Genomic DNA, 22,647 nt, shown 5'->3' on the forward strand with positions numbered 1-22,647 from the left:
AGCATCACGTGGCTCGGGTTCAAAGGATTGTGTGTTGGTGGCGTCTGTGTGTTGGGGGACCAGTCGTGTTGTGGCCACGTTCATTATCTCTTTATTATTATTATTATTATTATTATTATTATTATTATTATTATTATTATTATTATTATTATTATTCCGATAATGATTTAGATGCAATATCATTTATTTTATCTGATCGACATTGATGATGCAGCTAACCTAATTTTTTGTTATGTTGTTGGTAACTCTTAAGTATATTTAAGTCTCGACCAATCACGTTTCTATACTGTTTCAATCATTTATAAGACTTTCTCAGGGTAAACGTATTCCACAGAATAAACATAAATAATATTTATTGATGATATAAACGTATTTATTCACAGTATAAACGTGTACTCTATCCTGATCCATTTTTGGATGACCTACTTGAAGAAATTTATTGGGTAATAACAGGAACATAAAGAATTTTCATGACCAAAGAAATATTTCCAAAGTTGTGTTTCTGTTATGATATTCCAGTTATATGTGTAGCACGTATTACACGGTCTGTCAAGGAAATATTACACACCTGATTATATATTTTTATACCTGAAAGTGTGATATTTTCAGTCGTTACTTGTTGGCATGATGGTGTTATGGAGGAAGCGTTACCTTAACTCCAAAAGTTTGTCAGTATCGGGTAATGTCGTAGTCAAGGTATTCACAGCGTGTGTGGTTGGCAGAAGTAAATCAATTATCTTAAGTAGGTGAGGAGACGCTGGTGGCGGGCGCCGTGAACGACCTGTGTGATGAAACAAGGTTCGAGGAAGATCGGAACAACGACCCACTTAGCTGAGAGGCGGTGTTGCCGGGCTCTTGTGACTAAACCCAAACTATTATTGTAACCAGACGGCCGCTCTCTCTCTCTCTCCCACACCGAGATGCAAGCCTCCCTCTCACCCACGCCTTCTGCCCCCACATAGAGACGCAACCCTCCCTCTCACCCACGCCCCCTCCCCCTCCACGACACACAAGCCTCACTATCACCTCCAAGCTCTCCAAACCGACACGCAAGCCTCTCTCTTACCTACGCCCCCGCCCACATATAAACACGCCACCCTCTCACTCGCCCCCACACCGACACACGCCTCCACCCTACCCCTCTGTATGTGTGTGTATAAGTAATTTAGAATCCTCCGCCAGTTTTCATCAGAGTTTCATGTTGTTTGGTACACGTGTTGTGTGTGTGTGTGTGTGTGTGTGTGTGTGGACGGATGATGTGCATGTGTCAAGATGGTTTCACTCCAGTCCGTCAGGGAAGTGTGTCAGATCATACCGTCCGTCACTTTTCAACAGATTTTTACACCGCGTGGTATAAATGGTGTATATAGATGAATGATGGCATGTACCGTGATGCTTCCACCCCGATGAGTCCGTCCATCTGTCCGTCCATCCTTCCGTCAATCCGTCCCACACATAGAAAGAGAGAATGTGTTATCTTTTGTCGACCTGATTTTTTTTATTTTTTTATGAGAGTAACCACAGCTAAAATTCTGACAAAATAATTATGATCACCAGAACCTGAAAGACTTATATTCGTGCCTTTTAGAAACACACACACACACACACACACACACACACACACACACACACACACGTACGTTTCATCCTTAAGAAATTTTCGCTTCCATCTCTCTCCTATTCACTTTGGATGCGCCTTCTTCCTATACGCCCTCCTTTCTTTTTATATTCCTTCCATATTTTCCATTTCCATTCTTCGCCACTCCTTTACCATCTCTTTTCTCTTAACCTATATCCAATCCTTTCCTTCTATTCCCTAATCTCCCATTCCTCTCTTCCCCCGTTCCCATTCCCTTCTTATCATTCTCCCCACCCCCCCCACAGTGGTTCAGAAAGACCAGGTCTCTTTTTCTTGCACTACACGATCTCAGATCTAAGGGGCAGGAGTAGCCCTTGAGAAATCAGAAATATTCTTTTGTGCTTCAAAGGTATGCAAATTCTGGGTCCACCTGAGAGAGGAGGAAGACTGTTGCGAATTTCATATTTCCCTCATTACGTTGATCCTGAGGGCAGGTAGATGTATTAGAACAAGTAGCCGGGTTTCTTATTTTGTCTTTTTTTTATGTTTATATTATGTGCGTGTGTGTGTTTTTGCCTGCCTGTCTGTCTGTCTGTCTGGTCTGGTCTGGTCTGGTCTGATTATTAGTGGCATCCGATATTAAGAAAATAAACTTGGTGAATCAGTTATCCAATGTAATAATTTTGTACATACTTTCATAGATCATGTCCTGGTAAGATGACTGCCACAGTACTGACTGATGTGTTTATATATGTGGATATTCCGTTGACACATTACAGGTTGGTTGACGCTGTTCCCTTCTTAGTTGTTTACCAGATGTGACACGTTCCCCTAAACGTTCACACTTACAGTACACGTTATGTTTACACCTGATGTTGGGTCCAGTAAACTAGTTGGATCATTATCTAGGGCGTTTAGTTCTCTAGGAGGGAAAGTGACTTGACCTTTGACCTCTACTAATAAGGTAAAAATATCCGTTGCTTTTGAAATATAATGTTACCCCTCCCCCCCCCACCCAAAAAAGTTCTGAGGATCATCTCTGACCATAAACAGACACCGGTATATTTATTATTAATTTTGGCGGGTATAAAATGTGGTGATAGTGACATAATAACAGATCCTGTATCGTTATCCACCAATAGGAACTTGATAATAGTGTGATAAACTCAATGAAGGTGAGAGTTAATAGCTGACTGGCACGTTCTATTACATACAGGTAATTGAATGACCCGCACTGGAAGACGTTATGCTGCACCAACCATTTAAGAGCTTCCCAACGGTTGTAATAATATTTTAGCGTTATGGTCAATTTTCGTCGAGGTAATCCCACTCTCTGATTATCTTGTTATTTAGTTAGGTTCATAACACTCCAGTCAAGGTTACCCTGACTCAAGTGTAGCGCGTGAAGGGTTACTGACCCAATAGTGTTTATTAGTCGGTAACTAAACTAAAATAAATATATATTTGAAAACACAGTTAGTTTGTTTTACGTTTGAACTTTTAAGCACTGTATGTCTGTGTGACCGAACTGGCACACGTACTTAAGAAAACTGATTACCAAGCTGAAGAATATAAAAGTATATATATATATATATATATATATATATATATATATATATATATATATATATATATATATATATATATATATATATATATATTATATATATAACTATATATATATATGTATATATATATATATATATGTATATATATTTGTTGTTGTTGTTTCATGTGGATCACAGTAAGAGCGTGGATAAGATAAATCTTGATAAAATCACACGGGAAGAACAACAGACGCAGCCGAAACTTTCGTCTTTTTATTCAAGACATCTTGAGGTTGCCTCTGAAGTCAATGTTGGATAAAGACGAAAACTAGATCTCATTGTTCCCTTTTCCCGTATTGATTCTCAAGATATATATATATATATATATATGTATATATATATATATATATATATATATATATATATATATATATATATATATTATATATATATGTGTATATATATATATATATGTATATATATATATATATATATATATATATATATATATATATATATATATATATATATATATATATATATATATATATATATATATATATATATATATATATATATATATATATATATAAACTTGCATATGTTCTATACAGAGTCTCACTTGGTTTAATGAAGTATAGAACACGCTCTCCTTGGATGAAAGATTTATTAATTAATAATTAATTTTCTGTGATATACTTCATGCATATAGGGCAATTAAGTGATGTTGATTTAATTATCTAATTAGCTGGTGATTACAAAATTAGCAATATCGATTAGTATAAACTTGATATCAATGAGGCCAAATTATGTTTCAGGAAATCACCTCCGTTGCTGGTAGCTGTTATATATCTGTCAGAGCTTTTTTAGCTGTCAAGATGTTTTTGTGGATTTTTTATTACTATCAATATTTTGTGTGGCGTTCTATAACTATAATGAGATTTTATAGACGTTTATAGTTGCCAGTCTCTTGTTATGGACTGTTATAGCTGTCACAGACGTTTTCCTGGATTGTTTTGGAAGTGATTGAATGTCATGATTACACTTAATTACAGCAAATACGAACGTCATCAATTACTATAACGACGAACATATACACCAAATTCAAACCATATTTAATGTCCCTTCATCAACACATACACGTATACCCTTGTGTATTTAGCGTTATGGTCTAGTGTGCTTTAGTTCACACACGTCTCACCTTAATGCTGCACCAAACTTGTAAGAAGGTGTTTGGTGTTATGAAGACCGAGTAGATGGGGGGTGGAGCCTTGTCTTCCCTCCCGCTACCTGCTGTGACCTCTTTTGATGTTGGGATATTATGTGGATGTTGGGGTATTATGTGGATGTTGGGTGTATTATGTGGATGTTGGGGTATTATGTGGATGTTGGGTGTATTATGTGGATGTTGGGGTGTTATGTGGATGTTGGGGTATTATGTGGATGTTGGGTGTATTATGTGGATGTTGGGTGTATTATGTGGATATTTGGGGTGTGTAGATGTTGGGGGTATTATGTGGATGTTGGGGGTATTATGTGGATGTTGGAATTTATTATGTAGATGTTGGGGTATTATATGTGGATGTTGGGGTATTATGTGGATGTTGGGGTATTATGTGGATGTTGGGGTATTATGCTTAGATGTTGGGGTATTATGTGGATGTTGAAGTTATTATGTGGATGTTGGTGTGGATGTTGGGGTGTTAGTGGATGTTGGGGTATTATGTGGATGCTGGGGTATTATGTGGATGTTGGGGTATTGTGTGGATGTTGGGGGTATTGTGTGGGTGTTGGCGTATCATGTGGATGTTGGAATTGTGCTATGTGGATGTTGGCGTATTATGTGGATGTTGACGTATTATGTGAATGGTGGTGTGTAATGTGGATGTTGGGGTATTATGTGGATGTTGGGGTATTATGTGGATGCTGGGGTATTATGTGGATGTTGGGGTATTGTGTGGATGTTGGGGTATTGTGTGGATGTTGGCGTATCATGTGGATGTTGGGGTATTATGTGGATGTTGGCGTATTATGTGGATGTTGACGTATTATGTGAATGGTGGTGTGTAATGTGGATGTTGGGGGATCGTGTGGATGTTGACGTATTATGTGGATGTTGACGTATTAAGTGAATGTTGGAGTATCATGCGGATGTTGACGTATTAAGTGAATATTGGAGTATCATGTGGATGTTGACGTATTATGTAAATGTTGGAGTATCATGTGGATGTTGGGGGATCATGTGACTGCTGGCGTAGGAGACATAACTTAACACTGTCTTGCACCATAAATTATTTTTTGTCTCGGTGTTGTAAGTCTTTATCGACAAAACATTTCATCGCACATTATGGTTAATCATTTTGTTTTGTTTTTCTTAATGATTAATAATCTCGCCGTGAGGAAGTGGGGGCGTGACTCTCCCGTTATCAATCTCAATTAGGATTTTCCTCTCGGATTTTTCAGGTAATTTTAGAATATTTTTATATACTTTTTTTTTCAGGGGATCAAGCGAGTAATTTTGTTGTGGTGGTCTTGGGGTATTTATTACGTACCTCAAAAAAAAAGTTAATATAGACGAGATAAAAATAACGAAATACGTAAAAATTGCCTAGTTAACGAAAACACGGGAATGAGATAATCTAAATTAATATCATCCATCACTGTGTTTATATCTAGTGAAAGGAGGCATTTCAGGTCAACCGGTGGTGTGACTCTTGGTTTTTGGACACACACACACACACACACACACACACACACACACACCAAAAAACAGTATCATGTCACCTTGACCCCTCCTGACCTCACCTGCCAATAGAGTAAAAACATAAAGGCGTTGGGAATTACAGTAGTTTAATTTTCTTTACAATAACAAAAACATACCCATTGTAGACTTAAGTGTTGTATACGACCCCAAGACGTTGAGGAGAACCAAGAAACTGAACTGTAAGCACAACAAGTCATTCCACTGTATATTTCTTCCATTAGTTTTATGAAGAAAAATTATATATAGAAATATAAGAATCAGGTAGATATATTTTTCGTGTATATTTCATTTTGTAATTTGTGGTATGTCTTGTTTATCCTTATGGCTATGGTGGTGTTATTCATGGCATTACGAATGACTTAGTGTTTTATTGGTAGTAGTTCATGGGTTGTTGGTACTATTTCATGGGTTGTTGGTACTATTTCATGGGTTATTGGTACTATTTCATGGGTTATTGATACTATTTCATGGGATATTGGGACTATTTCATGGGAAATTTGTACTATTTCATGGGTATTGGTACTATTTCATGGGATATTGGTACTATTTCATGGGTTGTTGGTACTATTTCATGGGATATTGGTGCTATTTTGGGTAAGTACCTTTATGAGTTGTTGGTACTATTTCATGGGATATTGGTATTTCTATTTCATGGGTTGTTGGTACTATTTCATGGGATATTGGTACTATTTCATGGGTTGTTGGTACTATTTCATGGGTTGTTGGTACTATTTCATGGGATATTGGTACTATTTCATGGGTTGTTGGTATTATTTCATGGGTTGTTGGTACTATTTCATGGGATATTGGTACTATTTCATGGGTTGTTGGTACTATTTCATGGGTTGTTGGTACTATTTCATGGGATATTGGTACTATTTCATGGGATATTGGTACTATTTCATGGGTTGTTGGTACTATTTCATGGGTTGTTGGTACTATTTCATGGGATATTGGTACTATTTCATGGGTTGTTGGTACTATTTCATGGGTTATTGGTACTATTTCATGGGTAATTGGTATTATTTCATGGGTTGTTGGTAATATTTCATGGGATATTGGTACTATTTCATGGGTTGTTTGTACTATTTAATGGGTTGTTGGTACTATTTCATGGGTTGTTGGTACTATTTCATGGGTTGTTGGTACTATTTCATGGGTTGTTGGTACTATTTCATGGGTTGTTGGTACTATTTCAATGGGTTTTATTCTCCCTTGGTTCATGAGGGAAGATGATGAGGGTAAACAAGGGTATGAGGTTAAGTATATGATAACTCCTTCAGGTGTTTATGAGTGAGGGATTCCAGAGAGCATTGGTTTATAGGTTTCCTGGATCACTTCACCCTCCTAACTCACCCTTCGACCTTCGCCACGCAAACCGCACCCTGCAACCCTCACCATTCAATCCTCGCCATTCAACCCTCGCCCACTCAAATCTCAATTATTAACCCTCACCACTCACACTTTGCTCTTCACCACCCCCTCCATACCTCTCACCACAAGAACTGAAATCCATCTCAAATGAACAGACTACATTAGGATTGGGACCCATTAGAACTGAAACCCACTGTCTAGGTACATTGGGAGTTGTTTCACCTGCACCGTCTCTATACACTGCATGTACAATATACCTTTGTTTATCTATATACATGCTAAACCATTTGTAAAGTTTTATCTCAAATTTATTGAATATCTGTCTATATCATCTATTTGTCTATCTATCTATCTGTCTGTCTCTCTGTCTGTCTTGTCTGTCTCACATCATCACACGTAACAACAAGAAAAAATCACATATAAGAAAAATATATATTATATAGAATTGAGCTTTTCTTACACTCCTGTAGGCGCGTATTTTCCTTAGCACACTACACACTCGCCTCACGCTCGAGGGTACAATTCTTGTCCCCGATTGGTCGTTGGGAAGTGAGGGAGCGCTGTGATTGTCCGCTGGGTGTCACACTCGCTCAGGATTACGCCCTCGAAATCCTGTCGTGGGTAGTTATGCCTCGGACTACGCTGGACTGTGAAAGAGGTGAATGTCTCTTTGGTACTGGTAGAGAGAAACTTGTGTACGTGGGTGAAAATCTTGATAGCTTGAGGGGGAGAAACTATGTACATTTGTTATACAGAACAAAATATATTACAAGGGGTTATATTTTCTGTAATTTATATATTTTATGCAGGAAAAATACACATAATGTATATATCTTTTTGTATTATTGTGAAATCTAAAAAAATTAAAAAAATAAATCATACACAAAAGGAAACTGAAATTTAGAATACAGAAAGTATAAAAGAAACTATACTGAATATCTGTAATGGACAAACAAACCATAAAACGATAATGGTGAGAGTAATTCTGTATCACCTGTTATTTTATGCTAATGATTTGTGTTGAAGTTGCATATTTTAGTAATATTTGTTGTTGTTTTTTATGACAGTGCAAATGTTTATCGAAAAAGTTGACTCTGGTGTAACACGTATTCTCATTATAACATACCAGCACGGTGAAAAGTATATTTATGTATGTATGAATAAATGTGTGTGTGTGTGTGTGTGTGTTCGTGTGTGTTCGTGTGTGTAGTTTAGGCCGGTCTTCACGCTGGAATAACCCCTTGTTAAAAATGTTTGCCTCCTTGCTCTCTCTCTCTCTCTCCTCACATGTCTGCGTCAGCCTGTTATAATATCAGCCCATTTCTCCTCCCTTCAACCCTTCCTCACTCTTTTCCTCCCTCCTTTTCCCTTTCTTTTCTCCCCCCCCTTTCAGCCTATATCCACCCCCTCCCTCCCCACACCCTCCCCTCCCCCACCCTACACCTCCTCCCACCCTACACCCACCCCCTTCCTGCCTACACCCACCCCTCCCCACACCCACCCTCCCAATCCCATGCCACCCACGCCCTCCCAACCCCACACCCACCCCCTTCCCAACCCCACACCCACCCCCTCACTTCACACCCACCCCCTTCCTCACATTCCCCACACCCACCCCCTCCCCACTCCCCACACCCCCTCCTTCCCCACCCCACACCCTCCCCACCCCACACCCACACCCTCTCACCCCACACCCACCCCCTCCCCACCCCACACCCACCCCCTCTCCCCACCCCACACCCACCCCCTCCTCACACCTCTACACCCACCTCTCCCCACCCCACACCCACCCTCCCCACCCTACACCCACCCCCCTCCCCACCTCCTTCACCCTTCGTCTCGTTCGGTCGCGTTATACAATGGTAGTTTTTTTTATCATATATGTATTATACTTTTGTGTTCATGTATTTAATCGGTATTAGTAATTATATATATGCATTCAATTATATGTATAGATATATGTATCTTATTCCCATTTGCATCTCGTAATTATCCTAACAGCAGTGACTAACACAAAGGACACTACAATAATAATTTTTTCTTGTACTAAAAATTGTGATAATGTATTAGAGAAACGTGTTAATATTTCATACGGGTGTTTGTGGTCCAGTTATTTACAGGAAACGATCTCATTAACATATATCAGGGTGTCATTAGGTACAAAATTTCACTTATTTTTTTGGGAGGATTTTGTAAAATTAAAAAATAATTATAGTGAAATGTTTTGATGATGTGTTTTGTGTAAGTTAAATATGTTTATAGTAGTCGTTTGTGTTATTAATGAGATTTTATTTTATTCTAATGTTTTGATTGTGTGTGTGTGTGTGTGTGTGTGTGTGTGTGTGTGTGTTTGGAGGTAGATATCCTGTGTGTGTGTTTGTGTTTGGAGGTAGATATCCTGTGTGTGTGTTTGTGTTTGGAGGTAGATATCCTGTGTGTGTGTTTGTGTAGATATCCCGTGTGTGTGTGTGTGTGTTCGAGGTAGATATCCTGTGTGTGTGTGTGTGTGTAGATATCTCGTGTGTGTGTGTGTGTGTGTGTGTGTGTGTGTGTGTTGTGGGGTAGATATCCTGTGTTTGTGTGTGTGTGTGTGTGTGTGTGTAGATATCCCGTGTGTGTGTGTGTGTGTGTGTGTGTGTGTGTGTGTAGATATCCCGTGTGTGTGTGTGTGTGTGTGTGAGGTAGATATCCTGTGTTTGTGTGTGTGTGTGTGTGTAGATATCCCGTGTGTGTGTGTGTTTGAAGGTAGATATCCTGTATTTGTGTTTAAATGTAGATATCCTGTCTATTTTTGAAGGTAGATATCCTATCTACGCGGACTATCTACCATGGGAAATATTCTACCCTGACACATCACAGTAGAGTAATGTGGACATAACCGTGGGGCTTACTGTTACATTATTGCTGTGTGCTTGCTGTGTAACGCTGCTCGCGCTCAATACTGCATAAACATGTCCGAATTGCTATGCATGATATTTCTGTATTGTATAAATAATTTTTGAATGTGGATAAATTACTCCATTTTGCTTGTCTCTCCCTGGAATTGGCTTTATTTCGAAGGGTTATGTTGCCTAAAGTGGCTGCCTATGTGTGTGTGTGTGTGTGTGTGTGTGTGTGTGTGTGTGTGTTGAGTTCATATGTATTATTATGGCGAGGTGCCTAGTATATATGTAGTGAAAATAAAATGACGTTAGCCTGAATAATTTGCTAGAATATGTTTTTCGTTTTAATGTTACTCGTTTATTTGATGCGCTTCAGTGTGTTGCTGAATGAAAAACTGTAATGTATGCACGTGCGTGTTTGTGCGCGCGCTCGTGAGTGAGTTTTTGCTTATATCATTACATGTATCTGCAAAGGTGATTTGGTTAGAGCGTGTGCTTGTAGAGGGAGTACAAGTGCGAGTCTGTAACAAGTTAAGTGTTCCCAGTAAAGGGTGGAAGATAACACAGTCCTGTACCAGACGTAGACAGTAACGAGAACTATGTAAAGGTCCCAGTAAAAGCCCCGAGAACAATATATTAGAAATGCATAAAAATCAAATCAAACAACATTTTGAAGATATAATTAAGTCCTATAGGGATGTATACTAAAAATATAACACCATGGCTCACCTGAGTATTGTTTGGTGTAAGTTAATGAACCCTGCGATACCTACTGAGGGTGTAACATAATTAATCCCTGCTTAGTGTGTGATGGTATTTTAGCTTAATGACTTTGCTTTTTTACAAGTAACTGTCTTATTTAACAAACGATTTAAATAACGATTCCAAATGATTAAATACTGTTTGTCAGAGTGTACGTTAAGTTGTTACCCGAGCGAGATGAAGAAAAAAGTAAAAACTAGTTTGAGAAGAATGTTCGAGTGTGTGGGTGTGAGGCCGCTGACAGCTCCCACCCTTCCATTTGTTCTCACAACAACTGGCGGTCGTCACCCACCAGGACCCACGCAAAACTTTCTCTATCTCTTTGTTTTCTGTAATTCTTATTCTTTGTTTATATATCAGTTTCCCTATTTCTTTCCATGTTATATATCATATTTTAATGAAACTTTTCTGTTTCTTTATTTCTCTATTTCCCTTTTCTTTTCCTTGCACACACACACACACACACACATATATATATATATATATATATATATATATATATATATATATATATATATATATATATATATATATATATATATATATATATATATATATATATATATATATATATATATATACTGTATAATGCACTACGTCGTCTCTCTCCTCTCCTCCTATTACCCTCTCAACTTCTGTTCCTTGTTTCCTCACCATCTTCCTACCTCTGCCTCCCACGTAGATATTCGCTCCATATCTCATCCCGGAGGTCTTCACGTGTTCTAGCCGGGCCAGTCATCATTCCCGGTATAGGTTCTGCAAGCATTCCTGTGACAAATGTATTCCCATTTCTTTTTTCCGTTATCTTGGCAGATGTGCAGAGTGGCGGGCAGCTGTCCGGAAAATGAAAGTATCTGGCGTCCAGGGGCTCTAGGTGGCTGGGGTCGGCAGGGGGGAGGTGAGGGAAGAGTTGTGGCGTGGGGAAGGAGTTCGTTTTGGTCTTCGAGAGGCATTGTGGACTTGGTGAGGCTTTGTGCTTTTGGTCTTGGGGAGGGAGATGACAGGTGTAAAGTAGAGAATAAGAGTAGCAGGTTGAGTGGAGCGGCCATGAAGATTATTTTGATCATGACTCCTGAAATTCACGAGCTGCTAAGTGTCTGTCTTGATCACGAGTCTTAAACTAACATCATCTGGTTAGTTTACCCACCAACGTCTTTGTGTTGGTGTGGGTGTTTCCGCTGCAACTGTGTGTCGCTCCATTTCTGAGGCATAACAGAAGTGGCCAAGGTTGCCTATACGTAGCAAAATGAGTCGCTTGTTTGGGTTAGCATCGTCATCCCCCACAAGTTAAACACTTTTCTCTTGGTCGGCGTCGCTGGCGGTGGCTTCGAGGCGAAAGTTGTAATCGCGGATTACTCTGATTTAATTAACGTAAGTTGTAGGAGGAACTACTTGTGTAATGTGGCCGTGTTTGGCTTATGGGAGGGAAGTTCTTGAGGATGAGGTGCCGGGATGAACTAACCTGTGTTCTTGAGTAATATAACACATGACTGCTTCATATTTCATATACCTTAAGATCAACTGCTTCAACTTAATAAAAAACTATCACTAAATTTTGATGACATTGCGGTAAGAGAATAATCTTCAGCCTCTTCTGAATATTTACTGAGGTAGTGGATCTGGGAGTGAAGGAATTGGTTATCTATCCCGTAAGTGTGGAGCAGCGTGAGGGTGTGTGTGTGGGGGCAGGTGGCTGGCTGGAATCCTTGTGGGACTTGTTGGCAATATGGTTTATCAATTCTAGAGAAATTGAAGCCTGTCGCTGCTGAAGGTTTTAGAAGTGTCAGTTTTGTTCTGGGAAATGACATGTTAATACGTGTGTGAGTTGTGTGAGTAAAGTGACTTAGTTCCTTATGAATCTTGGTCGCAGGTAAGTTTATGGGGAGTTGTATCCTGCCTGTACTGTATATGTTAATTAGTAAAATCAAAATACAGTAAGTGTACTGCGTTAATCTGGACTTAAAAAAAGTGTGCTGCGTAAATTTGAAAACTGTGGCAAGCGGTACGATATCTGCAACATACTTACTGTTTGTGTGTGAAGTGTAAAAGTAGTACGTCTTAATATATAATAATAATAATAATAATAATTAACGGTTTATTGAAAGAGCTTGGCAGCCAGAAGGCTGAAAATATACAGTTACATATTTGGGGAATGGTTACGAATTACAAATAATATACAAGTGACATAAGTGACACAAATAAGACATATAGTAACTTAGATGGGGATCAGCTCAAACTACAGTTCATTTCAACATAGTGACAGTGTAGGGAGCAGTGTTTACTGGGAGTGAATACACTGATTTATTACATGTTATTGATAATTTTTACAATGGTTGGGATTGGGCTGTTCTTATAGCGATCAGTTCGTGCACGTATGGGCTGGATGCGGTTGTGGTGTCGAACAGCAATTCTCGGACAGGGGATCTCAGGTGGTAGTAGGGGCCGGTGTCGGGGGTGGTGTAGAAGCTTCTTACCAAATTTGCAGATGAGGCCGTGGTGATGGTCAGTGAGAGTCGAAAGGGTCAGTGTGTTGAGCGCTTCTTGATATGTGGAGTAGGAAGGGGCGAGAATAATCTTGCATGCCCTCTTTTGCACTTTTTCTAGGTGTTTACGTTGTGTGGCATTTAGGGAGGAAGACCAGGTGGGGGAGGCATAGGTGAGCTTGGGAAGTATGAATGTTGTGTATACACTGAGGAGCTCGTGTGCAGGGAACTCCGAGGGACTTGAGTCGGCGGAGGAGGTGGAGACGGAAACTGGAGGATTTGACAACTTCACTGACGTGTGGTTTCCAATTTAGTTTGTTGTCTATGGTGACGCCGAGGAGCTTCGTGGAATCTACAACCTGGAGTGTGTTCGGACCTAGGGTAATGGAAGGAGGTGGTGTTGACGGTGTGTGTTTGTGGCTACCTTCTCGAGACAAGTTTATTTGCAAGTCTCGGGTTCCTACACACACCCCAGCCACTCAAACTCTTGTACAAGAAGTTTGCTTCCTTTACCACTGATAATATTTCTCGTAAGGTCAAATTCTGGCGAAGTTTACCTGTGGTTCGTGTTTTTTTACTTGAAGATCAACTGTGGCCAGAAGTGTGCAGTAGCAAACCCTACTTATGGTACATTTACTGCTTGAAATATTCCAGTCATCCTAGTGTCAGCTCATTCCGGGTAGACACACACACACACACACACACACACACACACACACACACCCATGTAGAGATCGTACACTGATAGCCAACTTAAGTAAGCACACCTGTAGATAAGACTGGTGGACAGACTGGCAGGAGATATCCCGGGTAAATTGAGCGTGTAGAGACGACCATGTGTCTATATGACCAGACACAACATTAATATTTCACTGTTGCGGAAGTTTAGTTTCGTATTACAAAATATTTTACTGTTTACAGAAGGTCTGGAAGGAAGGCTGTGTTGACATACGGAATTGAAGTACAAGATTGTGGGTTAAGTTCATCTCTCTCTCTCTCTCTCTCTCTCTCTCTCTCTCTCTCTCTCTCTCTCTCTCTCTCTCTCTCTCTCTCTCTCTCTCTCTCTCTCTCTCTCTCTCTCTCTCTCTCTCTCTCTCTCTCTCTCTCTCTCTCTCTCTCTCTCTCCTTATGATGGGCTGATGGGTGGGTCAACCAGCTGTCTTCAGACCATCTCTCGACGGTCACTCCCACACGCCTCACCTCTCTCAAATATGCCTTATTGAAGAGTAGAGTGTGGAGCGTGATGCACGGAGCGTTGATGGTTGGCGTTGAGGGAGAGATGCTTGGAGTATTGATGGGCGGTGTGGAATATTTTGAAAGGTGGATGAATTAACCTCTAGAGTACGAGGATTTACCACCTCCAGTACTAAAAGGGTTAAGTCATAGTAATCAAAGTGTTATGCCATTGTATTCAAGGGATTTAAAGTATCTTACTCAATTGGTTAATTTATTATTTTGCCATTGAGTACAAACTCTGATGAAAAGAAAATTATTCAATACTTTTATTCTTCACCGTCGCCTACTGCCAAGATTCATTGCCGTTCAGTTTAGCGCATCTGTTCCACTGGTCTTCCTCCGCCTCCATATTTCACAGAAGCGATGATTCCTGGCTACACCAAAATGTCATTAATAAACGCCTAAAACACTGCTAAACGGTAATGGCCTCGCTGATTCCGCTGTTAAAGTATTCATTAGTGAGGAACTGTTATGAGGCGGGTGTTCTTATTGTGTGATTTTTAATGGTTGAAATAAATAAAGGTTCTGTCACCATCTTTGAACCCATATAGTTGAACATGTATACAAGAGTTCAAGTGTGTTTAGGAGCTGTATTTTCTCTACCACACTTCCTTCAGTCTTCTCCACCACATTCCTTCCTCCACCTCACCCCTACTTCCACCACACCCGTACTTCCATTATACCCCCTCTTCCAACACACTCCTTCCTACACCACACCCATACTTCCACCACACCCCTTCCTCCACCATACCCTCTCTTCCACCACACCCCTTCCTCTACCACACCTCCCTCCTCCACCACACCCCTTCCTACACCACACCCCCTCCTACCACCCATACTTCCCACCCGTACTTCCACCACACCCCTTCCTCCACCACACCCCCTCCTCCCTACACCCCTTTCCTCCACCACACCCCTTTCTCCACCATACCCTCTCTTCCCACCACACCCCTTCCTCCACCACACCCCCCTCCCTCCCACCTCACCCCCTACCCCACCCACACCCATACTTCCACCACCACCCCTTCCTCCCACCATACCCCTCTCTTCCCCACACCCTTCCTCCACCCACCCCTCCTCCCACCACATTCCTTCCTCCACCTCACCCCTACTTCCCACCACACCCGTACTTCCCACCACACCCGTACTTCCACCACACCCCTTCCTCCACCATACCCTCTGCCCCTTCTCCACCATACCCTCTCTTCCCACACCTCACCCCTTCCTCCACCACACCCCCTTCCTCCACCACCCCCCTTCTCCCACCACACCCCTTCCTCCACCACACCCCTTCCTCCACCACACCCCCTTCCTCCACCAGCTCTGACCTGTTCTTTTAACGCTCTAGGAGGCCACTTCTATCTCACCCGTCTGTCACATCACGAGAGAAAATATCTATTATGTACTAAAGGCTTGGTCCTCACCGCCCTGGGACCCATTATTTTCGCCTGGGTAAATATTCTTAGGTTTGTCTCCAACTATTTTCTTTCAGGATTAAACTTTAAATAAAACTTTTGTAATTGAATTAAATATTTTGGCAGTGAAAGTAGTCTAGTAGTGGCAGCTGTTACCGTGGTGCGTCGCCTCCATGTAATAAGTGATGTATTTAACCTCTACGAACAACTTCCCTGGAGATGATAGGGGTCTAAGCACCAGGTAAACAGAACAAATTATACAAAATGTTGACACAAAGTTTATTTTAAAAAGACTGGATAATTTTTCTGGCGTTAATTTGTGACGACCGCCTTCCTCTGTTTACCTTCTACTGCAGTTGATTACTTTCTCTTACGCTCGTGTTAAAGCTGGCACGTTAGACCACCCCTGAAAGTTGTCACCAGTTTAAAGTTATAAGAATTTTTAGGAAGTGAAAAATATATATGTTCTATTTTTTACCGGATATATAAGATAGAATTATAATACACACACTGGTATGTCACCTACAGGAGTCAGGAGGTTGGGATGTGTAAGGTAAGGAAAGGAGTGATGGGTAGGGGCGCTGTCAGGTTAGGTCAGGTCACTAAATTGGGAGGGCAGGGTGATTCACGAGTGTGGGGAAGCGCCGTTTATGAGGAATATTCAGGATTACGACGAAAGTTGAGAGGACGTCGACCCAGCAAGCATACGAATTTTCTGCTACCACACCCGAGTTTTGATTGAGTCCTCCCGCACAGCGTTTTCCAATATTAAGATGAGGAGTCAGGACCGTTTGGTAGGCGGCTGCTGATATGTGCCAGATATGCTCATCCATCCATCCATCTCTCTCTCTCTCTCTCTCTCTCTCTCTCTCTCTCTCTCTCTCTCTCTCTCTCTCTCTCTCTTTGTTACCAGGATTTGCTTTTTGAGGAGCAGCTATATCCATGACTACACTATCAGCTACACTACACTACATCAACTACAATATTACACACACACACACACACATAGAGGCGGGCAGAGCCACTCACAGGCCACCATCCAGGAAGGGGAGGGGAGGCGCCCGCAGAGATGGGAGGAGCCGGGCGGCCATACCCTGAGTGGCATTGACCACCTTCACCAATATCGTGGTAATTAACGCTCACCGCAACTCGCCTTGGCACTTTAGATCGAACCCAGGACCTCAGATGTGAACGCCGCACGCTACCCACGCCACCACGATGGCCTTAATATCCGTTACTCTGAAATTTTGCTGTTTTTTTTTCAGGGTAAATTTCTAAAAAAGCACTTTTTGAATATACGCCGGAGGTAAAACTAAGAGGCAGCCTTCCTGTGATCTACCTGGGCTCAGTTTTTTACACATGTACCTTATTTTTACCTGATTTTGTATTTATTTTTTCACTGAGTAATTAATTAACTTAGAGTCGTTATGCTTTGGCCGTTTTCTTTCAGCATCACAACTAAGATTACGGAAATTTATGAAGATATATCATCCTAACCTAACCTAATCTAACCTAAACTAACCTAACCTAACCTAATCTAACCTAACCTAACCTAACCTAACCCTCCAGGTGCCATAAAGGTGGTTAATCTTCAGGTGAAATAAACTGGGGGGAAAGAATCTTCAGGTGATCCCAAAGACTCCAGGTATAAGAGACACTACCAATCATGTCATACAGGTCCTGGTGTGGTTATATGAACAAGCATGAGAACGACGGACAAGCACACCGATCAGTCATACACGCACACCAGATAATATGTCATTTCTTAATCATTCGGTATAGATTTTATATTTATGTCTTCATTCTTATTGGCCAAGGGACGTAGATTACCACATCATTTCGCGAGACAAATTTAAGGTTCATGGAGGAATGTTTACATCGTAACTTAGTGGGTGTCTTATGGCTTCGACTTAAGGTACGATTTCCTGAAGGTGGAATATTTATCTCTTGTGTATCCTACTTTAACCCACGTCTTTCATTTATTTTATTATTCTCTCTCTCTCTCTCTCTCTCTCTCTCTCTCTCTCTCTCTCTCTCTCTCTCTCTCTCTCTCTCTCTCTCTCTCTGTAAGGGATTGAGAAGAAGGATTTTTCGGAATAAGCTGAGATAATGACCCTCCTTATTTTCATGACAAATAGACCGATTTTAAGTGAGAGGTTTGTGATAAATATTGTATTTTATTATGAGAATTTTATTTTTTTTTTTCATAGGAAGGAGAACTCGTATTTTATAAAGGTAAGTTGTGGTGAGTGTCAAGGAGAGGGGGAATACCAGGCAGGGTCAACAGCCTGGTGTGTCCATAGGGCGACAGCAGCGTCCTTGTGTTTTGAGGGAGATCTGAGGTGGAGGTTGAGGGGGAGCGTTTGTTGTTGTTGAGCAGGAATGGTTGTGGTGGTTGAGTTGAGGAGAGGGTCCAGGGAATGGTTGTGATGGTTGTTGTTGTTGTTGAGGAAGAGGGTCCAGGAATGGTTTATGGTTGTTGTGTTGTTGTTGAGAAGAGGTCAGGAATGGTTGTGGTGGTTGTTATTGTTGTTGAGGAAGAGGAGGGAATGGTCGGGGAATGGTTGTGGTGGTTGTTGTTGTTGTTGAGGAAGAGGTCAGGGAATGGTTGTGGTGGTTGTTGTTGTTGTTGAGGAAGGGTCAGGGAATGGTTGTGGTGGTTGTTGTTGTTGTTGTTGAGGAAGAGGTCAGGATGGTTGTGATGGTTGTTGTTGTTGTTGAAAGAGGTCAGGGAATGGTTGTGGTGGTTGTTGTTGTTGTTGTTGAGAAGGGTCCAGGGAATGGTTGTGGTGGTTGTTGTTGTTGTTGAGAAGAGGGTCAGAGAATGGTTGTGGTGGTTGTTGTTGTTGTTGAGAAGGTCCAGGGAATGGTTGTGGTGGTTGTTGTTGTTGTTGAGGAAGGGTCAGGAATGGTTGTAGTGGTTGTTGTTGTTGTTGAGGAAGAGGTCCAGGAATGGTTGTAGTGGTTGTTGTTGTTGAGGAAGAGTCAGGATTTGTGGTGGTTGTTGTTGTTGAGGAAGGGTTGTCAGGGAATGGTTGTTGTTGTTGTTGTTGAGAAGTTCAGGGAATGGTTGTGGTGGTTTGTTGTTGTTGAAGAGGGTCAGGGGAATGGTTGTGGTGGTTGTTGTTGTTGTTGTTGAGGAAGAGGGTCAGGGAATGGTTGTGGTGGTTGTTGTTGTTGTTGAGAAGGGTCAGGGGAATGGTTGTGGTGGTTGTTGTTGTTGTTGTTGAGGAAGAGGTCCAGGGAATGGTTTGTGGTGGTTGTTGTTGTTGAGAAGAGGTCAGGGGAATGGTTGTGGTGGTTGTTGTTGTTGTTGTTGAGGAAGAGGTCCAGGGAATGGTTGGTGGTTGTTGTGGTTGTTGTTGTTGTTGAGGAAGAGGTCAGGGAATGGTTGTGGTGGTTGTTGTTGTTGTTGTTGTTGAGGAAGAGGTCCAGGGGAATGGTTGTGATGGTTGTTGTTGTTGTTGAGGAAGAGAGGTCCAGGGGAATGGTTGTGGTGGTTGTTGTTGTTGTTGAGGAAGAGAGATCCAGGGGAATGGTTGTGGTGGTTGTTGTTGTTGTTGAGGAAGAGAGGTCCAGGGGAATGGTTGTGGTTGTTGTTGTTGTTGTTATTAATAAAAATTTTAGAGGGAATTTGTTGTTGTTGTTGTTGTTGTCAGATGTTTGTGAGTTCCTCTTAAATAATTTTCGTCGTCGGCAATGATGTGATTTCTGATGCTAATTTTATTTTATTTTACTCGAAAGAGATACTGACTACTCTAATATATCAAATAAGAACATAAAATAAATAAGTTACGAGTTGTTCTACACTACACTACACTACACTACACTACACTACACTACACTACACTCAACACACGCTCCTATAGTGAGAAACAAAATTACTAACCTATTTAGTCTGTTTTTCTTTCTCCTCGGGCACCACATTGTATATTTTCGTCCCAACCAGAGTATTTGACTTTAATATTTCTTATGACCAATTCCTTCACGACTTACAAGTATTAGTTCATTGTTATTAATTTTGCCAGAATTTCACCTGTAATTGTCTATATATCATAACCATAATATTACAGCCAAATACAGACGCTGGTAGCAACATTCCCTCTACCATTGCATGACCGAGAGTAATAAGACTGTATTTTTCACTAAGCACGTACGAACAAGATTACAAGCCAGAGTATTTTTACCGTTCGGTATAAATTCTCGAGCGATAAAACGGAGGAGAGCGTCCTTAAGTCTGAGGCAAGAACCTCCTGACGCGGACTAGGGAACATTACCTGAGTGAGGGGGCAGCCCAGGTCACCTACCACACCTGCTTATTGACACGCTCATCTGGCGCCTCAGGTACATAGAGGTACACGTAGAGAGAGGTACACTTGTATAGAGAAACCACATAAGCACGCACGCGAACAGAGGAGGCTTCAAACTTTCTCATAAACATATGGAAAAATGCTGTGAAATTTAACCCAAAAGGTTATAATTATGAGAAACATTAAGAGTCTCATGTGTATAACCTTAAGAACCGTATTACTGTACCACTGTCGAGGATTATAGAAAGTGTAAACAGCATTTCTTATCGAGCGAAGTGACTTACTGTACACTAAGTCAACACAGCCCAACACTCGCAAGTAATACCTTCATGCATTCATATTAGTTTTATAAATAGTTTTTTTTTATAATAATTGAGGCTAAGATCCTTAATTCAGAGAAAATAGAAAGACTTTAATATACAGTACATTTGTCCGGACGAAGGAACAGAGAAAGGGACTGGATGGATAAACGGAAGAGAGGGATGGATGGAAGAAGAGAAGGAGAGTCTTATCAACATAGAGTGTGGGGAGGGGGGGGGGGGGGGGGGGGGGGGGTGTGGTGGCAAATAAGTGTGTTTGATATAGAGTCTGCAAACTTTCCCCTTCCACACGTCTGACTCCGGCCTGATAAGCTTCTCGCCGAAAATTCTCTTCCAAATCCCCGCCACTAACACTGAACCCAGGCTCTTGCTGCCCTTCTTCCTCGGACACCCACCCTTTCCCCTAAAGCTGTCTAATGCCTTCTGTCCATATGTTTATTCTAGTTTTGTGTCTGTCTGTCTGTCTGTCTTTTTTTTTCTTTCTTTTCATACCCTTTTCATAATCCCCTCAACATCTTCGACATATTTCCCACAATCCTCCCGTTTCCCCATTCCCCTTGCACCCCACCCCACCCCCCCACCCCTCTCACACCAGCCTGCCCATCCCAGCCCACCCCAGCCAAGCCCAGCCACCCCAACCAGCCCACCCCACCATCAGCCACCACATCCTTAACCCCTTCCTTCTTCTCATCTGCCGTCTTTCTCCTCCGTTCTTCCCTTTTCCTGCATCAGATTTCCAAGTTATCTCTCTCTCTCTCTCTCTCTCTCTCTCTCTCTCTCTCTCTCTCTCTCTCTCTCACATCCATTTTGCCTCGTTTAAACACCATAAATCAATTTTACACATTTTAGCAATTTCTCTTCCTCCTTTTGTCATTTTTCTTCAGTCTTTATTTCATTATTTTCGTACACATTTTTTCCCCTTTCTCTTGTTCTCCAGATTCCTCTCTCATATCCCTTATTCCTCTTTCGTATCTTTGTATTTGTCTTCAATGTCTAATCTGTAGTGTGTCTGTTTTCCTACCTTCTCCTGGTCTTTCTTATTTTCTTTCTGTCCTTTTTTCTCTCTCTCCATTTTCACTCTCCATCCTTTATCATATTTGCTCCTTCCTCATTTTTTATCGAATTTTTCCCCTTCTTGTTCGTGTTTGTTTTGTCTTGTTTTAATTGTGTTTTTCTTCCATCGTAATTTCTTTAATTTTCTTCATTCATTGACTCATCTTCTTTTTTGTATCCATTCTTTATTATTATTTTCTTATCCTTTTTCTCTTTTTTATTATCTTCTCCCTTTGTCTTCCTCTTCCTTCTTCGTCTCATTTCTTCTCTTTCATGTCTTCTACTTCATCATCATCCCTTCCTCTTCTTCCTTTCCCTCATCCATCATTCTCTTTCTGTCAATGTCCTACCCTCCTTCATTTCCTGTTCGTCATCATTCTATCTTCTCTTCCTCTTCCCCTTCTTCTCTTCCTATTTTTCGTGTCTTTGTCTCTTCTGTTCCTCCATTTCTCCAGCCCCCTCCATTCCCTCTTTTATTCTCTCTAAGTCTCTCTTATTTTCCTTTGTTTTTTCTTCCTTTTATTTCTTCCGTTTTTTGTTTCGTTGTTGTTTTCATTATCTTCTTCTTTATCGTCTCTCTTTAGTGTATTTTCTCTCTTCCAACTTTCTTGTTTATGCCATATTCTAGTATTTTCTTTCTCTTACTTTCTTCTCCTTCACCATTCTTTTGTCGCCTCATTCTCCCCTACTCTTCTTACTCTTTCTAGCATTCTCTTCATTATTGTAATCTTCTCACATCATTCTACTTTATTTTATTTTATCTCATTCTTCCCCTTCACTCATTTCAACAATATCATCATTATTCCAGCCATTCCTTCTCTCCCCATTCTGCCCTCCCCTCCCTCCCCTTTTCTCCTCATTCTACCACTATCCCTCCCTTTCTCTCCTCATTCTACCCCTCACCCTCCTTCTCCCCATTCTC

The sequence above is a fragment of the Homarus americanus genome, unplaced genomic scaffold (assembly GCF_018991925.1).
Source record: "Homarus americanus isolate GMGI-L3 unplaced genomic scaffold, GMGI_Hamer_2.0 scaffold33500, whole genome shotgun sequence".
Classification (NCBI taxonomy): domain Eukaryota; kingdom Metazoa; phylum Arthropoda; class Malacostraca; order Decapoda; family Nephropidae; genus Homarus; species Homarus americanus.